This window comes from Anomaloglossus baeobatrachus, chromosome 3 (genome assembly GCF_048569485.1).
Source record: "Anomaloglossus baeobatrachus isolate aAnoBae1 chromosome 3, aAnoBae1.hap1, whole genome shotgun sequence".
Classification (NCBI taxonomy): Eukaryota; Metazoa; Chordata; class Amphibia; order Anura; family Aromobatidae; genus Anomaloglossus; species Anomaloglossus baeobatrachus.
The window spans coordinates 563,197,268-563,220,683 of NC_134355.1; the positions used below are offsets into that span (position 1 = coordinate 563,197,268).

A 23,416-nucleotide genomic window follows, 5' to 3' on the forward strand; every position below is an offset into this window, starting at 1 on the left:
TGCATAATCTTTGTCTGGGGAGGGTTCATTGATGTAAATGTGATGCCCTGGGCAAGCCAGGGGTCACAGGTCACAACACCACCACACCCTACACCCCAGTTAGGAACACCAAGGCTAACCAAAAATCCTTGTTGCCTTCCTCCAGGGGCTGATGTCAACACCAGGGGGTGGGCCAGGCGGTTGGCTCCGCCCACCAAGTAGTTCACAGCCCTGGAGGCGGGAAAACCAGGCAGTGCAGTTTAGGAGGAGGAAGTAGAAGGAAGTGGTAGAGGAGCTAAAGAGAGAAGCTGAAGAAAAGGGAAAGTAACAGTTAAGACAGCCTGAAGCTGGTCCGGGTGTGTGCCCTGGACTGAGAGACAGCAAGGTCAGCAGATGGCGGTGACTGTCTGCAGGGGTGACTGCTTGGAGGTTGCTGGAAGGACCGCGGACGGGTGATGGCCCGGCGGTACTGGAGCGGTATACGAAGAGCAGTCAGCACCAGTGGCAGGGGCCTTTCGGATCACGGCAAGGCTAGGAGTCACCGTGAATTTGCCAAATCCGTTAGTGAAGGGGACCTCTGGGTCTCCCAACAAGCAAGTCCCGATTGAAGGCAACAGTCCAACGTTACAGAGAGACACCGCCACCGCCAGGGCACCAGTTTCTCAGGGCCAGCGCCTGCGGGCAAAGTAGGGCTCCTCCGGCCCATATCCAAGCCGGGGAGCGGGTTACCGGTGGGAACCCATCGAAACCATCATCATCTTAGGTGAAGGAAAAAGGGACCGTCACCGTCAACTACTGGGGAAAGCAAGTGCAGCCGTCCATGGGAACCGTCTTTCCAGCCGTGTGTTTTACCGAGAACTGTGTCATCGTCTCAGGCTGAGTGAGTGCCACAGTGCCGCAAGGCACAGAGCTGCCCCCGCGTCCCTGCACCCCACCAAGCCCTGCATCACCCACTTCATCACTGGGCCCCGGGATCACCAACCCTTACCCACGGAGGGGAGGACTAACATCTAGCTGCTCCATACCATCACTCCCGGGATTCCCATACAGAGCAGCGGTGGTGTCAACAAATCACCACAACCGTGGGTGGCGTCACGGACAATAAACTATCCCAAATCCCAATCCCCTTTCACTCACGGGCGAGGAGCGCCGCTCGAGTCCCCGGGATCCGGCCCATCGCTCGAGCCACCGAGCAGCAGCAGCAAGATCTTTTATCTTACGCTAATGAGCATGGGGACTAGTCCCAAGGCCGTTATATCCCCTGACTAGTCCGCCCTCTTAGCATGTTCGTATACCCACAGGGTATTCAATGCTATTCAATGCAGTGTCACCAACAGTTGCTGTGACCGTTCTTCTGAATACTCCAGCACTTCTGGTCATGCGCACTAGACCTCTATGTGTACACTCGGCTTCATACTGCGCATGACCGGAAGTGCCCGGCATTCAGAAGAGCTTTGACAGCGAACACAGGTACGTACGGCATGGCTGGTGACGCTGCATTGAATAGCATGTTAGCATGCCCCTATGTGCGTACTAACATACTAAGAGGACGGACTAGTTGGGGGATAAAACACCCTTGAGATAAGTCCCCACACTCATTAGCATAAGATAAAAGATCTTTAGAAATATTTTTTCTAAAGACCTCTATCTATGCGACAAGATGCTGGGACTGTTTGCAGGTATTAGCAATATGCACCTAGAACTGCTCATGATTCTAGGTGCATATTGTACCTGACAGGTTCCCTTTAAAGGGGTTTTATCAAGATTGTAAGTATTCAATGGATTAAAGAGGCTGTCCACTTCACAGCACAGTGGCCAGACATCAATGTAAAGTTCATAAAGAAGGCTTTTCTCAAATACTTGTGTAGTCAGTTGTGCCTCTGAGCGGCGCTATTACATTTCGCTCATCTCCATCACGTGACCCCAGGGCTCCGTGACCTCTGAGATCCGGTGATGACACTCCAACTTCCAGTTGCTCGTCACAGCAAAGCATTGATGTGTGACCACTGTGTTGTGTCCTGGACCACCCCTTTAAGGCAAAACTTACTAATCCCTGAAGATAACTGATAGGACCAGAATTAAGGGGGTGCTACACGCAGCAATATCACTAGCGATATCGCTGGTGAAAGCACCCACCCCCGTCGTTTGTGCGTCACGGGCAAATCGTTGCCCATGGCACACAATATCGTTAGGAGCCGTCACATGCACTTACCTGCCTAGTGATGTCGCTGTTGCCGGCGAACCGTCTCCTTTCTAAGGGGGCAGTTCCTGCGGCTTCACAGCAGCGTCACTAAGCGGCCGCCCAATAGAAGCGGAGGGGCGGAGATGAGCGGGACGTAACATCCCGCCCACCTCCTTCCTTCCGCATTGCCACCGGCCGCAGGTAAGCTGCAGTTCGTGGTTCCCGAGGTGTCACATGTACCAATGTGCGCTGCCTCGGGAACGACGAACAACCTGCGAGATCAACAATCAACGATTTTTTGAAAAGGAACGACGTATCAACGATGGACGATAAGGTGAGTATTTTCCAACGTTAATGGTCTTTCCTTGCTGTCACACACAACGACGTCGCTAACGATGCCGGATGTGCGTCACGGAATTCATGACCACGGCGATATATCGTTAGATACGTCGTTGCGTGTAACAGGGCCTTTAGATCCAGAAAACAGGACTCAACTAAATGTAGCGAAGGATGAACATGTGCTCTTCTGCGTTATTCATTCCTTAAGAAACAACTAGAAGTAATCAAGTTTTAATGGTGTAATTCATCTTTTTAAATAAGGACAAAAATTCCTTTGATTTTTACAGCATGAGAATGTTTTAGAGAAACCTTATGTATCACATGGACCCTAAAATCAGTATATAAGGCAATACAACCATATTGTAACCATTTCCTTGATGGATATTGCACAATATAAAAGGACTTTGGTGCCTTGCACGAAGAGCACAGGGGACTGTACCTGGTCTGACTTTATGGCATGTACAATGTGCACTATGACGCCACAAACCTGCAAAACAATTGCACTCACGAAACTACCTGTAAATGCTGAGTGTTACAAGTTATTCCATTACTAACTAATGGAATAAGAAATCGAATATTCGAGTATCAATACTACATTGTTGGTATCCCACCATTATGTAAATATGGAATGTGATCTGCAGACTGAACATTTCCAGATTACACTGTTTGCTAAATTTTTTTGATTGAAAAAGAACAGTCAAAAACATTGCTACATCGGCAGCAGTCCTCACCTCGATGTTACCGTCTACCCACCCAATTTAAATATGTCCAGGTCCATTCATAATGCAGACCGTGCTCCGGACCACGTGACAGCAGGAGTGGACGCTTACAAAACATGAGTCACTCACCTCCGCCGCTCTAAATAGACACCAAGGAGAGTCAGGCCCTAACCTAAACACTTAGCCATAAGCTAATATTATCCTACGTTCTCACATCTGTATCAGGTTGGACAGGATAAGAAATAACCTGCGACTCTCACCGACCTCGAGAACAAGGCTCTGCAGAGGTCCGTCAAGACGATGCGAAGGTCAAACATGCACAGCATCATTACGTTTATTGTCTCTAGGACTACGTGAGATAGCTGGGTCTGTCTGTCCCATAGTTAATAATTGGAGCACTGGTCCACATGTTTAACCACCAGTCCTTTAAGATAAACGCCATTCTTAGAATACGGTGGGGGACACACGGGCACTAATGCGATTCAATCGCATGACACTCAGCTCCTGCTCTGCTGGAGTGTAAGCCGAGTGTCATGCGAGTGTCATGCCACTGTGATGCGATCCTGCGATCACAGCACAACCGCAGAGGAGAAGGTGGACACTGCGGAGGAGAGGGAGGGAGTAATCTTCCCATCTCCTCCATTGTCAGCTGATACGATTATCACACTGCACTCACATTACACCAGTGTAATCTGAATGCAATGTTTCTCTCGCACCCATAGACTGTTATAGGTGCGAGTGAAAATGAATCGGATTCCACCGCAGGACGCTGTGATTGTTTTATAGGTCCAATTAGGGCTGAGAAAAAAAAAATCACTCATGGGAGCTACCCCATAGAATTACATGGGTCTGGGTGGAATGAGATTTTTTATCGCATTTCACTAGCTCCGTTTTTCTCGCCGTGTGTGCTCAGCCTTAAGGCACGTACCCAAATCATTGATTTTCGCGAACTCATACAATGAAGGAGATGGAGAACTTTTTTTCTCCTTCTTCTCCTGACAATGTGCCCTGATTTTCTCATCTGAAAGAAATGGATCACACTAAGTTGACACTCTGATCAAACTCTGATCACTAAGGAAATCTGTCAGCAGGTTTTTGCTATCTCATCTGACAGCAGCATAATGCAGGCAAAGGGATCCTGAATCCAACAATGTATCACTTCGATTACTGTCTGCAGCCGTTCTGCCACAATCTGAATTTTTAGGTTTACTGATGTAGCAGAATCCAGAGGGCTGCCCCTGACCACACCAGGCTCTCTACAGAGATTGTACACTGACAGTAAGGTGTCAATCACAGGAGGAGTCATGCTGGACTGCCCTGCGCCTGACTTTGTAGTCCCAGCAATAAGGGTCTTGCTGCTTAAACAAAGATAACAAATAAACAATGGATCTGACTGTGACAAAACAGGCATGTCTGAACCTTAGGGGTGCTTCACACACAGCGAGCTCGCTGCCGAGATCGCTGCTGAGTCACGCTTTTTGTGACGCAGCAGTGACCTCATTAGCGATCTCGCTGTGTGTGACACTGAGCAGCGATCTGGCCCCTGCTGCGAGATCGCTGCTCGTTACACACAGCCCTGGTTCGTTTTCTTCAAAGCCGCTCTCCTGCTGTGACACACAGATCGCTGTGTGTGACAGCGAGAGAGCGACAAATGAAGCGAGCAGGGAGCAGGAGCCGGCGTCTGACAGCTGAGGTAAGCTGTATCCAAGATAAACATCGGGTAACCAAGGTGGTTACCCGATATTTACCTTAGTTACGAGCCTCTGCAGCTCTCACGCTGCCTGTGCTGCCGGCTCCGGCTCTCTGCACATGTAGCTGCTGTACACATCGGGTTAATTAACCCGATGTGTACAGCAGCTAGGAGAGCAAGGAGCCAGCGCTAAGCAGTGTGCGCGGCTCCCTGCTCTCTGCACATGTAGCTGCATTACACATCGGGTTAATTAACCCGATGTGTACTGTAGCTATGGTAGGAGAGCAAGGAGCCAGCGCTCAGTGTGCGCGGCTCCCTGCTCCCTGCACACACAGCTGTGCGCTGGTAACTAATGTAAACATCGGGTAACCATACCCGATGTTTACCTTAGTTACCAGTCTCCGCAGCTTCCAGACGGCAGCTCCGTGCAAGCGCAGCGTCGCTTGCACGTCGCTGCTGGCTGGGGGCTGTTCACTGGTCGCTGGTGAGATCTGCCTGTTTGACAGCTCACCAGCGACCATGTAGCGATGCAGCAGCGATCCTGACCAGGTCAGATCGCTGGTCGGATCGCTGCTGCATCGCTAAGTGTGAAGGTACCATTAGATTAAGCAGCATTTTGGCTTCAGCTAAACAAAAAAATTCTCTTTAAAAGCAATATGATTACTTGTTTCCTTATGAACCTAATATCAGGTACAGTATAATTGAAGACAACACTCATTACTCATTTCTAAAGAAGGAATAGTACTGAAAATTGACCATGAGGCAATGCCCTTTTCTTTGTCATCCCGCAGTCTTGCTCACTTACTAAGAGGTTTCTCACCATCTTCCAATGACTGAAGAAATCTAATATATAAAGCTGAGTGTATGTGTGAATGTATTTGTGTGTATTTGTGTGTATGTGTGTGTGTGTCTGCTAAAGGAATTCGCACCGTCTCATTTATAATCACGAAATTTTGCACACACGCCTCATGTGACTCAGGGAACGTCATAAACTATGTTTCGATGGGAAAATGTAAATCCGTGCTTTACAGTTACTCTCCAAACTCCTGCCTCCATTAAACTGAATAAAGATGGGAGCTACAGGCTATTAATAGCAACTGTCAGTGGTTGCTATAGGAACAAAATAAACTGTTAGTATAAGAAGCTTATGTGTGAGGTAATAAGATGTCGGTGGGGAGACTGATAGAGAGAGACAGACAGACAGAGACACAGACAGAGACAGACGGGGAAAGAGACAGAGAGATAGAGACAGACTTGGAAAGAGACAGACCTGGAAAGAGACAGCCGGGCAAAGAGATAGTTGGGCAAAGAGACAGCCGGGCAAAGAACAGCCTGGTAAAGAGACAGCCCTGGAAAGAGACAGATGGGCAAAGAGACAGCCCTTGAAAGAGACAGCCCTAGAAAGAGACAGTCGGGCAAAGAGACAGACGGGCAAAGAGACAGATGGGCAAAGAGACAGCCCTGGAAAGAGACAGCCCTAGAAAGAGACAGCCGGGCAAAGAGACAGCCGGGCAAAGAGACAGCCGGGCAAAGAGACAGCTGGGCAAAGAGACAGCCGGGCAAAGAGACAGCCAGGCAAAGAGACAGACGGGAAAGAGACAGGCGGGAAAGAGACAGACGGGAAAGAGACAGACGGGGAAAGAGACAGACGGGGAAGAGACAGACGGGGAAAGAGAGAGACAGGGAAAGAGAGAGACAGGCAGACACACACATAGAGACAGACACAGATAGAGAGAGGGACACACAGAGATGAAGACAGACTGATACAAATACAGACAGAGAGATGGAAACAGACAGACGAGGAAAGAGACAGACAGAGAGACAGACAGTGACACACAGACAGACTGGGAGAGAGACAGTTACTATCTTGGGAGAAACGCTGGGTACTACAGCTAGTATTGTGGCGCCCCTGACCTGGTCAGGCACCACTGAGTACTGCACCCATGCTGGGGACAGTACAACACAGGTAATCCAGAAGGCTGACTGGGGTGTGGTACACAGGCGCATAGTGATCAGGTCTCACACATGTACCTTTGAGAGGACCCCTGGGGATCCCAGGAGGGGGAAAAGCCTTCACCTTCACTGGAATAGTGGAGGGGGCCAAAAGCCTCCATCTCCTCTCAAGGGGTGTGGTAAGAGAGTCTGGTTGCTAGGTGGCGTAGGCAAGAACAGGAGAGGAGGGGCAGTGAGCCAGAGCAGTGTAGAGCTCAGGGAGCTCGAGTGAGGAGCAGATCCCTGGGGCTGTGCAGTCTGACAGCGCCCGCGCAGTGGCTACTGACGGGGGAGAACGGTCAACTAGGAGTGCTACCCGAAATCCATCTTCAGCTAGAGAGAGAGCAACGGAGTGGGAAGTAAGGAGACTGCTAGAGAGTACCAGGCCCAAACGGGCGGCAGTTCCCGAAGCGGAGATAGATCCAGCTTTCTTTTGCTAAACCTGCCGGTGTGGGGCTCTCAAAGCCCACGCCACAACACCACAAAAGCCGCAGCCACGTAGCCACAGTTAGGGCCCATAGGTCACAGGAGGCAAGCAGCTGGAGTGGCCTGGTCCAGGCGACAAGCAAACGGCAAACGAAGGGGAGAGAGGCTGCAGCATCTTCCCTGGGTGACCCCCATAGAGACTCAAAGTCGGGGTTACCCCAAACCACCAAGGGCTAAGGAAGGCGAGTTGGTAGTCACCCTCACAAGTCAGCCTGAAGGACACCTGGTTCCCACTTGGTTCATCCCAGCTACGCCCGGGTCACTCACCCTGCCATCAACTGTGAGTAAAAACCCTGAAAGACATCCTGCTTGTGTGGAGTTATTCTGCGCCTTGTGGTTCTACACACCTACACAGGGCCCTGGGGCTTGCCTCACTCTCAGGAGGCTATTCCAACTAACTGCACTCACCATCAGCCCCAGGCGTCCCTCAATCTGCAGTGGCGGTCCCCACTGACCGCAATACTGAGAGTGGCGTCACGACAAATAGAAGATTCCCTACCTGTGACAAGATCCAGCCGAGTGGAGTCCCTGAAGGTAATGCACCGACACAACACCTGTGGGGCTTCACATCTGGCGTCACGAACAGGATAAGGACTAGACCTGTTCAGACAGGTGACCATGTGCCTGGGCGGTCCGCTTGAAAAGTTGGAAGCGCCGCCATATTGCCACCATGAAAAGCGCGCTGAAAAACAACAGCAGCCCGCGCTGGAAGAAGTTACCGCCCACGAAGAGGTGTGGCTACCCAGAGATCCCCTGCAGAGTTCTGACCTCGCTTGTGAAGAGAGCGGAAGCGTCCAGAGACGGCGGGAAGGAAAAGGAGCCACAAGCCTGCTGCTGCAGAGAGAAGGAATGGAGTCCAGACGTGGATACCCAGAACCAGGCTCTGCTGCCTGGTGGTGCCGGGAGCTTGCTATCTTCTGCGATCAGCTGGAGGCCAGGATTATGCGACAGCTCAGTGAGGGACGCACGGAGCTTCTGGAGATGGCTGCGGCGGTTCGGACCTACGAGGAGGGAGCCGCGCGACGCATGCCAGACCGAGCGGCGACGACTCAGATCCCGATGGTGCCACCGATGGGTGAGTCCAGAGTTGCCCCGACCAGCGCAAGTGCTCCGACCCCTGCTGCTACGACCGCGGTCCCAGAAGAGGCGCCTGGCGCGGCGACGCTGAGCGAGGCCGCAGCCACGCTAGGTGCGGCCCGCCAAATCCAGGCCGCCGCAGCGACACCCCGCCTGGCCCGCAAAGGTCCGACTGCCACGGCGATACTCATCCGTGCCGTAGGTGTGACGCTGACCCAGGCTGCCACCCTGCTGAGCCCAGTCCGCCAAGATCCCACCGCAGCAGCGACGCTCGTCCGAGCCGCAAGTGAGATGCTGAACCAGGCCGCAGCCCCGCCAGGTGCGGCCCGTCAAGCCCCGATCACTGCAGCGACGCCCAGCTCCACCTGCACGGACCCCATTGAGGATGCGACGCCAATTCAGACCGCGGCTGCAATGCCCAGTCCGGCCCGCCAAGAACTGGCCGCAACAGCGATGCAGATCCAGGCCGCCGCCACGCCAGGCTCGGCCCGCACAGACCAGGCCGCCGCCATGCCAGGCGCGGCCCGCCAAGACCAGGCCGCCGCAGTGATGCCCTGCGCGGTCCGCCAAGAAAAGACTACATCACCATTTATCCCGGCCTGCAGGGCCAGAGCAGACACCGATCCCCAGCCTAAGGAAGTCCCTACTAGGAAATCCCTGGTAGGTGAGGACCCCACATACTGGCAGCTGAAGGCTGACCTGGAGGCCAAGTTCCCACAGGAGATGGTGGACCAGTACATGCTCCCTCCGCACACCCCTAAGGCAACCCCTGCAGCAACCACGCCGAAGAGTCCACCGCCTGAGCCAGCTGAGGAATACTCATCCCCAGCGCTGCCACGACCAGAGTGCAGCGAAGAACTAAGGGGGAGAGGAGGGCAAGAAGCTGAGGAGTTGCCCCCGGAGCCAGCAGCAGTGCTAGTCCCAGAGCCGGAGATGCTGCCATATTCCCGCTGGGACGAGGAAGACCTGACACCTCCTGCTGAAGAAGACCTGCCCAACCGCCCCACCTGGGAGCCTGTAAGCTGTACTTCGCAGAATCCAGCCCGCAAGACACGGCGCCGAGGCGGTAGTACAAAGTATCCTCCAACATCACAATCTCCTGAGCAGAAAGACGAAGTCACCGCCAGAGACACTGAAGAAGAGGAAAGAAAGGATCAAGAAACAGACGATAAAAGCACAGGAAGTAACAGATGCCCCAGCCCTACAGGCCCAAGCCCTGGTAAGGAGGAAACAGGAGCAAAGTTCACATAAAGCAAGAAGAAAGAATACAGCAAGTTAAAGTTTTGAAAAGTTTGAAGTTTTGCAACGTTTACGTTTAAGTATGTGCCCACATAAACTTGTGTGAGAAAACCATAAACCTTAAGGCTATGAACTGGCTATAGCCACAAACTCTCGCAGTGTAAATAGTTACACCAGAGGGCACCACCACCACCAGAGTCAGCCTGTTTAGGGGCTTGGCTCGTCTGCAACCAGGAGGAGCCCGTCCGTATATAGGGCCTTGGCTCACCTGCGACCAGAGAGCATGCCTGTTTATGGGGCCTGGCTCTCCACCACAAAGCGGGTACCTGGTCAGCACCAACTGTGGAGGCCGCCTCTACATCCTGCCAGAAGAGGCTGAAGGCGCGGATCCACCAGGCCAGGTATACCCTGAAGACCACCAACCCATGAAAGCCGCCTCTACATCCTGCCAGAAGTGGCTGAAGGCGCGGCCAACGTGAAAGGGTTTTGGGTGGGTTAACGGACTTGTGGGTGGAGGGTGGTGATGTATGGTACCTGGTGCTTTTAAAAATGTTTTACATGTTTTAATGTTTTATGCATTTAAAATGTTGTCTTGCAGCCCGAGGACGTGCTGGTGATAACTAAGGGGGAATGTGGCGCCCCTGACCTGGTCAGGCACCACTGAGTACTGCACCCATGCTGGGGACAGTACAACACAGGTAATCCAGAAGGCTGACTGGGGTGTGGTACACAGGCGCATAGTGATCAGGTCTCACACATGTACCTTTGAGAGGACCCCTGGGGATCCCAGGAGGGGGAAAAGCCTTCACCTTCACTGGAATAGTGGAGGGGGCCAAAAGCCTCCATCTCCTCTCAAGGGGTGTGGTAAGAGAGTCTGGTTGCTAGGTGGCGTAGGCAAGAACAGGAGAGGAGGGGCAGTGAGCCAGAGCAGTGTAGAGCTCAGGGAGCTCGAGTGAGGAGCAGATCCCTGGGGCTGTGCAGTCTGACAGCGCCCGCGCAGTGGCTACTGACGGGGGAGAACGGTCAACTAGGAGTGCTACCCGAAATCCATCTTCAGCTAGAGAGAGAGCAACGGAGTGGGAAGTAAGGAGACTGCTAGAGAGTACCAGGCCCAAACGGGCGGCAGTTCCCGAAGCGGAGATAGATCCAGCTTTCTTTTGCTAAACCTGCCGGTGTGGGGCTCTCAAAGCCCACGCCACAACACCACAAAAGCCGCAGCCACGTAGCCACAGTTAGGGCCCATAGGTCACAGGAGGCAAGCAGCTGGAGTGGCCTGGTCCAGGCGACAAGCAAACGGCAAACGAAGGGGAGAGAGGCTGCAGCATCTTCCCTGGGTGACCCCCATAGGGACTCAAAGTCGGGGTTACCCCAAACCACCAAGGGCTAAGGAAGGCGAGTTGGTAGTCACCCTCACAAGTCAGCCTGAAGGACACCTGGTTCCCACTTGGTTCATCCCAGCTACGCCCGGGTCACTCACCCTGCCATCAACTGTGAGTAAAAACCCTGAAAGACATCCTGCTTGTGTGGAGTTATTCTGCGCCTTGTGGTTCTACACACCTACACAGGGCCCTGGGGCTTGCCTCACTCTCAGGAGGCTATTCCAACTAACTGCACTCACCATCAGCCCCAGGCGTCCCTCAATCTGCAGTGGCGGTCCCCACTGACCGCAATACTGAGAGTGGCGTCACGACAAATAGAAGATTCCCTACCTGTGACAAGATCCAGCCGAGTGGAGTCCCTGAAGGTAATGCACCGACACAACACCTGTGGGGCTTCACATCATCACTATAAAATCCAGTCAGTGCCAGTTACTATACGCATCCTGTCATCAGTATCAGTCAGCATAGAAACTCTATAGCTGCATCTAGTTTTGTTATCACACTGCAAAGTTGGAGTAAGCAGCGTCTACTTTTTACTTTATAGAAACCTACAACAGTTCTTATTTTTTTGCTTGTATGACCACTATATCCGCTTGTATTACGACACCATTACAGTGCTTCTTAAAATTGACTTTACTAAAACTCACAATATAATAGTACCTAGATATATTATCAAATCCCACCACACTGCTCAGCTGTTAGTCAATCACAATATTTAGTTGTATTATAGCCCCATAGTATATACTTCCTAACAATATAACAATATTATCAAATCCCAGTACAGTGCCCAGTGATTATTAGACTCACCCAATATACCCAGTTACACTAACTCCCTACTGTACTCACGCTTATCACAAACCCCTGCCACAGTACCAAACAATACTATGACATTAATACAATTCCATCACAACAGCTATTAACATTATAATGTCCTCATGTAGTATGCAGGTATGCCATGAAACGTCACCCATCTCATTACCAACATAAGTGACAAGATGCCATTGGAGTATTCAGGGACAATATGAAACTGTAAGGGATATTCTCAAGTTTGGAATTTTTCCCCTATCCAAAGGGGATAACTGGCGGTCGGACCACTGGGATCCCCACCAATCCCGAAAACTTTGGCTCTCCTCATGTGACTAGAGCGGTGGACACTCATGTGCCGAGCCACTCCATTCATTCTTATTGGGAGCGCTGGAGATAGTTGCATTCGGTTGGTCTTTGGCACTCCCCTAAAAATGAATAAATTAGCAATGAATAAATCAGCAATGCGCCTTATTGACCACGGCTCCACTCACACAGGACACTTTAGAGCACAGTTTCTTGCACTCGGTGAGGGACCCAGTGGTCGGGCCCTCAGTTGTCAAGAAGTTATTCACTATACAATATATAAGGGATAATATGCAAACTTGAGAATACCCCTTGAATCAGTACACAGTCATTGCTAGGCTCTCATTCACCTACAGAGAACACCTACCTAAAGATTCAGATTACTGCCATAGCCCTGTGGCTAGATATCCTATCCAACGCAGTGATTTGTAGGTGTTCCTCAGAATACCCTTTGCCCCATATGCTCGGCTATACGTCCTTAGCTGCTTACAGCCGAACATTATACATCACAACAGCACCCAATCACAGAATCTATAGCAGGACATGTAAGACTATCCATTATAAGGGGTACGGACACCACTGACGCCATCATGGGGACTTCATTGTGCTTTTAACAGTTTCAGTACCTGTATACTATGATCAAGGTGAGGAGTATTGTCAGCTACCAGAAGAGTCATGACTCCGGAATGTCTGACTGAAGGCCTGTGACCTTCCCCAACAACACCCTACCCCCTAGGGTTCTTATCTAAAATAAACACAAACACTGTGTGACGTTGGAATATAAAGGCCACAGCAGCCCCATTTATTCATAACATAAACATCAGCCATGTAACAATACAACTCTTCATTGAAGAACCCGAAAAGGAAGGGGGGGGTACCTGAAGGTTAACCAAAATGTTCTTTGCAACATCAGCCTGTCTCCTGACTCTCAGCCGCAACACACCGACTCGAGAGCCCAAGCCAGATGTTGCCCCCACTACGTCCCGCTGAGACTCAACCCAGCAAGGACCCGTTTACCAAACAATTGCACCGCTAGAGGTAACCCGCTCCGGCACTGGGTTCCGTCCTCTCCTCTGTGCAAACCCCCACCTTCAGACACCCCCCTCCTTTCCGCCGCTGCGACAAATACGATCTTCCTTCTTTTCTTCATCGATGTCGAATCCACAATTAGGGCGGGCGGGCGGGAACGATTCCAGTCACGTCCAGGTAGGAATGGCCCACCCCCCTCTGACCTGCCCTATATACGACCCCCAATAGCCACCACCCCCTGACCAATCACACTGACCCCTGATCCTAACTGCCCCTTAGCACCACCCCCAAATTTCGCGCCCAAACTGACTTTCTCCATTAACCCCTTATTAACCCTATGGCCTGGCATCCCTCCTAGTCATGTAGCCCTCCCTTAAGCCCCTTCGGGTCAGCAGTCCGGGCTCTTTCTTGACTCCGGAATGTCTGACTGAAGGCCTGTGACCTTCCCCAACAACACCCTACCCCCTAGGGTTCTTATCTAAAATAAACACAAACACTGTGTGACGTTGGAATATAAAGGCCACAGCAGCCCCATTTATTCATAACATAAACATCAGCCATGTAACAATACAACTCTTCATTGAAGAACCCGAAAAGGAAGGGGGGGGTACCTGAAGGTTAACCAAAATGTTCTTTGCAACATCAGCCTGTCTCCTGACCCTCAGCCGCAACACACCGACTCGAGAGCCCAAGCCAGATGTTGCCCCCACTACGTCCCGCTGAGACTCAACCCAGCAAGGACCCGTTTACCAAACAATTGCACCGCTAGAGGTAACCCGCTCCGGCACTGGGTTCCGTCCTCTCCTCTGTGCAAACCCCCACCTTCAGACACCCCCCTCCTTTCCGCCACCGCGAGCTCGCATGACCCCTTGTGCGCGCGAGTCCTCCCACACCAACAAAGCCTTCTCAAGCCCCTCCATCAGCCCTAAGGCCCAAATATCATTTCCCACCGAATTTAAATGGACCCCGTCCCGGCGCAACAAGTCGGCGGACGCCGCTTCCAACTCCGGGTGCCGAACAGAGACACCCCCAACCCGGGAAATGAACCGCCCAATCTCCCGATTCACTTTACTTCGCGCCCTGTTTACTGCCTCCACCGACCTGGCGTGCCGCCATGTCAGCCGCGCAACCATATCCGACCAGACAATTACTAGACCCGGGTGGGAAGACAGGAGCCGCAGGCAGTCACATTTTATGTCTTGTATCAGGTCCCTGGAAGCCCGGAGACCCAGGTCATTCCCACCCGCGTGTAGTACTACCACGTCCGGTGCTCTGTCCAGCTGCGAATGGTGGCGCCAGGTAGGCAACACCTCACTCCACAGCATGCCCCTGACCCCGATCCATCGCACAGTAGCCTTTTCTCTGGGAACCCCCAACTGGCGGCCGTCCGGTCGTATTCCCGCACGGAACGCCCCCCAATACACGTATGAGTGGCCGAGCACCCACACCAACAATGGGAAACCTACAAAACAAAAGGTGACAACACAACAGGGGAGAGGGGGAGGGGGGGGGGGAAGGGGGCACAAGGAAGAAAATGGGTAATGATTACCAAACCAATACAGCCCCCCGACCCCCCCCCCCCTCCCCACCCATAGCTCACAACAAGTTCGGCCGGACGTAAGATCGAAACCTGGCCGAGTCCCATCGTCCAATCTTACGGAGAGCCTGCGCGCCCAGACCCCAACGAGCCGCCTGAGTCGCAGCCCCAATCCGAAAGGAGTGCGACGCGAACTCAGCCTCGTTGAGACCGCAACACTGCAGGCACCTCCGAAAGATGCAGACAAATTGGTAACTCGACAAGGCTGACCCGTCCTGGTGGGACAAAAGGGACCCCGGGCGAGCACCCCTCACCTCTAAAAACGCCGACAGCCATCTGACAGGGCACTCCGCTAAACCAGGTACACCCCATAGTTCCACCATCCGACCTCTACCCAGCTGGTCCGTCTTTGACCGTCTCAAGCAACACCGCACCACATCCATACCGCATTCCACGTCCTCCAGCAACAAACCTCCGTGACTCCTCGTGTTTCTGCTCACCAGTTCACTAATTCTAAACGCCCCAAAGAAGGCCAAAACAAAAGCGGTCCCGAACAACTGGCATTCATACTCCGAACAGCACACCCGAGGCAACACCGACAACAGCTTGCCCAGCAGCTCAAAAGATACCGGGCGCCGAAGGTCTCGGCGCGCCCCCGCCCTCCGGTAACCCTTCATCACCTGGCGCACCCAGAAATCCTTCGTAACGTCCTTCCAGCCCAATAACTTGAAAAAGAAGGAAATGCCCGCTAACCTGCCCGCCACGGCCGACCACGAAAGGCCTTCTTCCTTAGCCCTACCCAACATAAACAAAACTAAATAAACTCTGTCACCTTCAGATACATGACCTCCCACCTCATCAACCAACTCGAGCCAACGGTCCCACGCTGAATTATAGCTGCGCCACGTACTGGGTGCCACCGAATGTCGGATCAATTCCCAGGCCGGCTGCAAACCAGGTCCCACAACCAGACGGGCCATACGGTCTCCTGCTGCTCCGCGTCCGGCGCCAGCATTCGAAAGCGGTCCCACTGGAAGCGAGATAAAGCATCAGCCACAGAATTCAGCACCCCCGGCACATGTACAGCGCAGACCCACAAGTTCAACTCCAGACATTTCAGCACCAAGTGACGCAAGAGGTCCACTACCGGGGGGGAATCAGCTGTCAGCTTGTTAACACACTGAACCACCCCCAAGTTGTCACACATGAAACGCACCTTCCTGTCTTTCAAATCCTGTCCCCAAACCTCTATGGCCACGACAATAGGAAAAAGTTCCAACAGGGCCAAATTCCTAGTCAGACCACAAACCCGCCACGAATCAGGCCACCTGCCGGCACACCATCTCCCCCCAAAATATGCGCCAAAACCACTGGATCCCGCCGCGTCCGTATACAGTACCAACTCCTCATTTGACACCACCTCACGAAGCCACAATGACCGTCCATTGTACCGCTGCAAAAAACGGGACCACACTCTCAGGTCCGCCTTATGCTCCACCTTCAAACGCACAAAATGCAAAGGGTGCAACACACCGGTGGTGGCTTGAGCCAAGCGACGGGAAAAAACTCTCCCCATCGGCAATATTCTACACGCAAAATTCAACTTCCCCAACAGGGACTGCAAGTCCCGTAAACGAATCTTCTTGGCCTCAATGGCCCCTTGAACACAACGCCTCAAATCCACCAGCTTGTCCTCCGGCAAGCGGCACTCCATGGCAACCGTATCCAGCTCGATACCCAGGAATTTCAAAACCGTAACCGGACCCTCCGTCTTCTCCGGCGCCAACGGAACGCCAAACCGGCGAGCAACCTGCTCCACTGTCCGAAGCAAAAGGGAACACTGCGAGGATCCCGCAGGCCCCATGCACAAGAAGTCGTCCAAGTAATGCAACACTGAATCTAGACCCGCCTCCTCCTTAATTACCCATTCCAAGAAACAACTAAACTTCTCAAAATAAGAACATGAAATTGAACAGCCCATAGGCAAACAACAATCTACATAAAACTTGTCCTCCCACCAACACCCCAACAGGTGAAAACTGTCCGGGTGCACCGGCAACAGGCGGAAGGCCGCTTCTATATCCGTTTTCGCCAACAGCGAACCACAGCCCAACTTCCTTAACCATTCCACAGCCTTATCAAAACGGACATACGAAACCGAAACCAGCTCAGGATCAATACCATCGTTCACCGACCGGCCAGTAGGATAGGACAAATGGTGGATGAGCCGGAACTTGTTAGGTTCCTTTTTTGGGACCAACCCCAACGGGGACACAACCAAGTCCGGCAATGGAGGGGCATCAAAAGGCCCCGCCATCCGTCCTAGCTCCACCTCCTTCCGTAACTTATCCGCAACAACCTCACCATGTAGGCGCGTCGACTGCAAATTTTTTAAACGAATCTCTCCCGTCTTAACCACTGACGGTATCTTGAAACCAAAACTAAAACCGTCACTCAACAATTCCGCCGATCCCCGGTCCGGGTATCTACTTAGAAACGGCGCCATCCGATCTACCCTCACCGGGGTCCTCCCTTTTTGACGAAGACTCCGCGGCCTTTCCTTTTCCCTTCCGGAAGCACTTAAGGTGACTGTGGGCGCCACCACAGCCCGAACACTCGTGCTTGAATCGGCAGGAAGACCCAAACCGGCATTCCTTCTCATTAAACTGCCAGCAAACGCCCTTTTTGGGCCCCGACGAGGTGCCAAATGATCCCCCGCCGGTGCCCCCTGGAAAGGACTGTGATGCCGACTTCGGCGCAGCCATCAGCCGCATCCATAGACTAATTTCTTTGTGGTCCCACCGTAAACTGGGTCTGACCGCCTTCCTCTGGCGAAACTGCTCGTCATATCTTAGCCAAGCAGTCCCCCCATAGGTCCTATACGCCTCACAGATAGAATCCAGATAACAGAAAAGCGCTGTACAGTTATCCGGAGCCTTTTCCCCCACCACACCGGCCAGTATCACAAAGGCCTGCAACCAGTTCTGAAAAGTGCGGGGAATAAGGCGATAACGCCGCCGTTCTTCCTCGTCCTTTTTGTTCTCATCCGGTTTAACCCGATCCAGATTAAACTTTTCCAACGGAAGCAATGAGAATATTTCAACATATTCATCCTTCCATATTTTTTCCCTGGTCTCCTGCTTCAGATGCGCCCCCAACGGGCCATCAAAGCAAACATACACTTCCCCTCTTGCCTTGTCATCCAATCGAACAATGTCCACTGCAGCCGCAGCTGCGGCAGCGGGAGCCGCAGCTGGGGCCGCGGGAGCCGCCACCACCGGCTCACCAACCGCATTGCCACCAGCAACCCCTCCAACCGCAGGAGTCGCAACCTCCTGCCCCGTCGCTCCCTGCCACACCAAGCTAGGGCCCCCCACAGGGGCAAACAAACCCCTAACCAACCTCAACAACTCGGACGCCACACTGCCGTCACCCGTCACCACATTCACGACCCGCCCGCCACTCGGGCCACCAAGTAAACCACCCGTACCACCAACCACATTCACGCCCTGCACGCCATCCGTATCACCAGACACACCATCCATAGCCAAACCAGGTGCACGAGAAATAGAAGAAACCGTGGTCTTACCAGGCTGACTCCGAGAAGATCCCGAAACAGCCGTCACATGTTCTCCGCGTCGCACTCCAGCCGCCTCGCCGACCTCCACGATCTGGTCCCCGTTGCCGTCCTCCGCGACGTCCTCCTCCAGGGTTGCCTCCTCGTCCTCACTGGACCCAGGCCCAGGGAGCCCGCCGTCCGGCAGACTCGACCTTAGGCCCCGTCCGCCCGCAGCACCATCCATCCTCCGCGACGATCCAGACGCTGGCTCCGCCACATAAACGCCGCCTGGGGCATGCCGTCCGGCATCCCCGCGTGCTCCAGCTGATCCCGACGCCGTCCCATCGTTGTCCCTCCGCTGCGATCCCAGGCCGGGCCCCGCCGATCCGGGCCGTCTCCGTACGGACTCCCCCGCCGCCACTGGGACCCCATGCTCCTGCATGGGCCCCGCTCTGCTCCTAGACCTTGCCGCCGCCGCCACTGTGGCCTCATCTGCGCCCCGCGATCCCGCTGGCCCACGCAACCCAGCTGGCCCCCATGACCCCGCTGGCTCATACGACCCCGCCGACCCGCGCGACCCCGCCGACCCACGCGACCGCGCCGGCCCGCGTGACCGCGGCGGGTCAGGTGACCGCACCGGGTCAGGCGAGCCTGCCGGATCGCGAGGACGCGGCGGGACGGGTGAGTACGCGGGGTCACATGACCGCGCCCGGTCAGGTGACAGCGCCCGGTCAGGTGACATCGCCGCCCCACGTGACCGCGCTGCCCCACGTGATCGCGCCGCCCCACGTGACCGCGCCGCCCCACGTGACCGCGCCGCCCCACGTGACCGCGGCGGGTCAGGTGAGCGCGCTCGGTCAGGTGAGGCCGCCGGAGCACAGGGGGACGCCGGGTCACGCGAGCGCAGCGGGCCCCGTGACCGCGCCGGGTCAGGTGACCGCGCCGGGTCAGGTGACCGCGCCGGGTCAGGTGACCGCGCCGGGTCACGCGGCCGCGACGCGCGCGTCACTGCCGTGCGCCGCGACCCGGAAGAGGAGGGGAGGCCGGCCGTGTCGCTCACCGCCCCGTTGCCTTGGCGCCCGCGGCCCGACTTCCGGCCGGGGCCTCGCGACGTCCCGGCTCCCGGATCCACCGCCGCACATCCACTCGGGCTCCGTCTCCGCCGCCGGCTCCTCGGCGTCATCTCCGGGCTGAGGCGCTCTGGGGGCCGAGTTCTTCGCTGCCGCTTCGGAGGCAGGGGGGTCCCATCTTCCTCGCCGACGCCGGACCATCGCTGGAGCTGCTCGTCCATCCAACGCTGTCCACGCTGCTCCGCCATCCTCTTCATCTGTGCCATGAAGTCCTCCATCTTCGGGATCCAGCCACAACGATTCCAGTCACGTCCAGGTAGGAATGGCCCACCCCCCTCTGACCTGCCCTATATACGACCCCCAATAGCCACCACCCCCTGACCAATCACACTGACCCCTGATCCTAACTGCCCCTTAGCACCACCCCCAAATTTCGCGCCCAAACTGACTTTCTCCATTAACCCCTTATTAACCCTATGGCCTGGCATCCCTCCTAGTCATGTAGCCCTCCCTTAAGCCCCTTCGGGTCAGCAGTCCGGGCTCTTTCTCTAGCAGTAGATCTACCTGTATCTGGGTGGCAATCAACCTGTCATGGTCCTGGATAGCAGGATTGTGTATACAATGATCAGTCCCCCCCCAAAATTACCTTGTCCAGTGTATGGAGAACAGCTGGCACTGGCTTGTCTCTCCTGTGCTCTGGCTTTGTATGATGATATCCCGCTCTCCTGCAGTACCAAAGGTCTACAAGTATCTTGTGTGCACTAGCTGTGTACAGGGAAATGCTAAATTAAAGAGACAGTGTGACTGGCTAAAGGTGACATTAGAAACAAACCGCTCCCTGCAATATACGAAATGTAATGTCACATTCTTTTGTGCTATTTACACAGCCACTCCCAGCGCTCGTAGTAAGGAATGCCACAATGCACTAACAATATGCAGATATAAACAGTCACCAAAAACAAATACACATCCAAGCAAACACCATACAACATGAGCGTGGAATTCACTGCACCTGCGTGTACAAAGACGATAGGAGGAATATAATAGGATAATATGCACAGGATACTTTATACATCTGAAATTGTAATGATTGCTGTGGGTAAACGTCACATGGGGAAGGTTTATTAAAACTAGTGTAATTAAAAAGGAAGTGGTTGCCTATTACCAGTGATAGGATGCAGATTTCATGAAGCAATGTAGAATATGATCAGCTGTCTCTGCATCTGCGCCACGTTGTGTTGTAAATGCATCAAGCTCCAAAATGGCTTTGTGGCGCCCTGGACAAGCCAGGGGCCACAGAGAACAACACCTACACACACCAGACTCCCGGTCAGGCACATCAAAGTCAGACGAAAACCCTTGTTGCCCTCCTCCAGGGGCTGATGTCCACACCAGGGGGGTGGGCCAGGCGGTTGGCCCCGCCCACCGAGGAGTACACAGTCCTGGAGGCGGGAAAAGCAGGCAGATGAGTTGAGGAGTGGAGAGAGTTCAGTTTGGAAGTGGAAGTGAGAGGAGTAAAGTGGCAGTTAAGCAGCCTGAAGTTGGTCCGGGTGTGTGGCCCGGACGGATCAGCAAGGTTGGCAGACGGTGGTGACCGTCTGCAGGAGTGGCCTATCGGAGTTTACCGTAAAGACCGTGGACAGGCGGTGGCCCGGCGGTACCGGACCGGTACCCAAAGAGAAGCCAGCACCATCCGGCAGGGGCTTACGGACCCCGGCATGCTAGGAGTCGCCGTGAATTTGCCAAATTCGTTAGCGAAGGGAACCTCCTGGGTTTCCCAGCAGCCAAGTCCCGACAGAAGGCAACAGTCCAACCGAGAGAGGGAAACACAGCCACCGCCAAGGCTACCGTTCCCAGGGCCAGAGCCTGCGGGCAAAAGGGACTCCTCCGGCCCACATCCAAGCCTGGGAGCGGGTTACCGGTGGGAACCCATTGGAACCGTTACACTACATAGGTGCAGGGAAAGGCAGTCACCATCAACCTGCCGGGAGAAACAACACCGCAGCCGTCTGTGGGACCCGTCCATCCAGCCGTGTGTTTTACCGAGAACTGTGTCCTCATCATTGGCTGAGTTAGTACCACCGTGCCGTGCGGCACAACGCTGCCCCCGCGACCCTGCACCTCACCAGGCCCCGTAACCCGCCTGCCATCCATCCCTACCCCATCACCGGGCCCCGGGACAACCAACCCCCTACCCACGGAGGGGAGAACTAACATCAAAGCTGCTCCAAGTCATCGCTCCCGGGATCCCCGTCCAGAGCAGCGGTGGTGTCACCAATATCACCACAACCGTGGGTGGCGTCACGGACAATAATCAAATCCCCACCCTTTTCACTCACGGGCGAGGAGCGCCGCTCGAGTCCCCGGGATCCGGCCCACCGCTCGAGCCACCACCGAGCAGCAGCGGCCGGACCCGAGCAGTGGGAGAGTGCAGCGTCCCCTCCTCCGCCCGCGACAACTTGGCGTCACGAACAGGATCTTACCACTCTGCCGTCTGGTAGAGGTGCGCCTTGTTACCGCCGGAGGTGTCCAGCTGGAAAATTTGAGAAGCCGCCATCTTGGGCGCGAAAAATTCCCGCTCGAGCGTCTCCTCGAGTAGTGGAGGCGCGAAGGCCAAAACCCCGCCCCTGTAGAGGAGGAGCCGGAAAGAGACTAAGGGGGACTGATGGCGTCTGGCCGCATGTAGCTCGCGGCTATACAAGTAAGGACGCCGGGACCCCGCGAACTGCTGAGTCCTGCAAAGGATGTCTGCCCCACCTAGCTATGCGGAGGCTACCGAGCCGGTGCCTGGAACAGCGGCATGGCTGAGGGCCTGAACGGCAGGGATCTGCCGACACTACCGGAGTCAGATATGTAGGCTGATGGAGCAGTGGACCGCGGAGGTGGAGGAGGTAGCTGCAGTCGCCCGGGTGTATGGAATGGAGGCCATGATAGAGGAGCTGGTGAGTGACCCACGCCCCTGTGTCCCCGAGGGACTGGCCGTTGCGGCTGAGGGACCCGGTCTACCCCTGGCCCCCATGCCGCCTCCGTCTTCCTTGCCCGTGCACTGTGCTGCGCCTGATCCGTCTGGCGTACACCCCTTCGTGGCAGTGGCTGAGAGAGTGGCAAGCCCAGAAGCTGTGGCAGCTGGCGGCGGCCTGCCTGGCACAGGAACGGATGATAGCGACTCCGGACCGGACACAGAGCCTGTTTCCGAGGAAGACGAAGGGGTCGTTGCCCTGTGTGACATGGAGGCCACTTACATCCCTGGAGCGGAAATAATGTGTACCGTGCGGCCCTTCCCCGTCGCGCCTGCTATGCGCTGGAGGGTCTGATCCCCGTGTTCCGGATGATGAAAGCGAGCAGTGAAGTCGGCGGTCCCCCGCCTAAAAGTTGTCCCCGTTGGGACCACCAGTGTTAAAAGTACCGTTAAAAGTTCTATGAATGATAAGCCAATTAGCAGAAGAAAGTTACCTGATTGTCAGCGTGATTGAGACCGGTCGTTGCTGGCACCGTTGTCCCCGTGGGGATTGTTTACAAGTGTTGCATAAGGGACTCCTTATGGACAAGCCTGAGAACTAGCAAGGCAGCCACGAACTTGTGGCTTGTAAATAAAAATGTTGTTTTATGGCTTTCACCGTTGCCGCCTCCGGAGAGGCAGATTGGAGGAAGGGCCCGCAGTGGAGCAGGCTGGGGCCCAGCCACCACCGGAACCGGTGGTGATTCTCTGGGGGTTTCAGGGGTTCCCCATGGACGTGGGTCCCCTGAAAAGGACAGAACCCACTCGGGTAACTTGTGCTGGACTGGGGTCAAGGGGTGCTGCCTGTTTGCTTAGGGGCAGCATCAGGGCCAGGTTACTTGGGTGGGAGAGAGCGGAAGCCGTAACCGTTTTGCAACGTTAAAGTAAGAGTACCTCCCGATGTGCGATGTTATTTTACTTGTAATCCCTGTTTTACCGTTTATCTTTTCAGTTGTGAAAATAAAACCGGTGATGGACGGGCAGCCCGCGGACGGTCTGCATTTTACTAAGGGGGAATGTGGCGCCCTGGT

The 23,416-nt window shown here is 54.5% G+C and overlaps 1 protein-coding gene across 3 annotated transcripts in view; it reads right to left on the reverse strand.

Annotated features, from left to right (window-relative positions):
- Positions 1 to 23,416, reverse strand: part of NGEF (neuronal guanine nucleotide exchange factor) — a 453,640-nt gene that overhangs the window by 351,213 nt on the left and 79,011 nt on the right. Inside the window, exon 1 of one of the 3 annotated variants that reach the window (XM_075340890.1) lies at positions 20,034 to 20,134. The exons of 1 other annotated variant lie outside the window; for it this stretch is intronic. The gene's annotated coding sequence lies outside the window, so the exon portion shown is untranslated. Of the gene's footprint in view, positions 1 to 20,033; positions 20,135 to 23,416 lie in introns of those variants that run through there. One more of the 3 variants, XM_075340892.1, reaches the window with a different exon arrangement.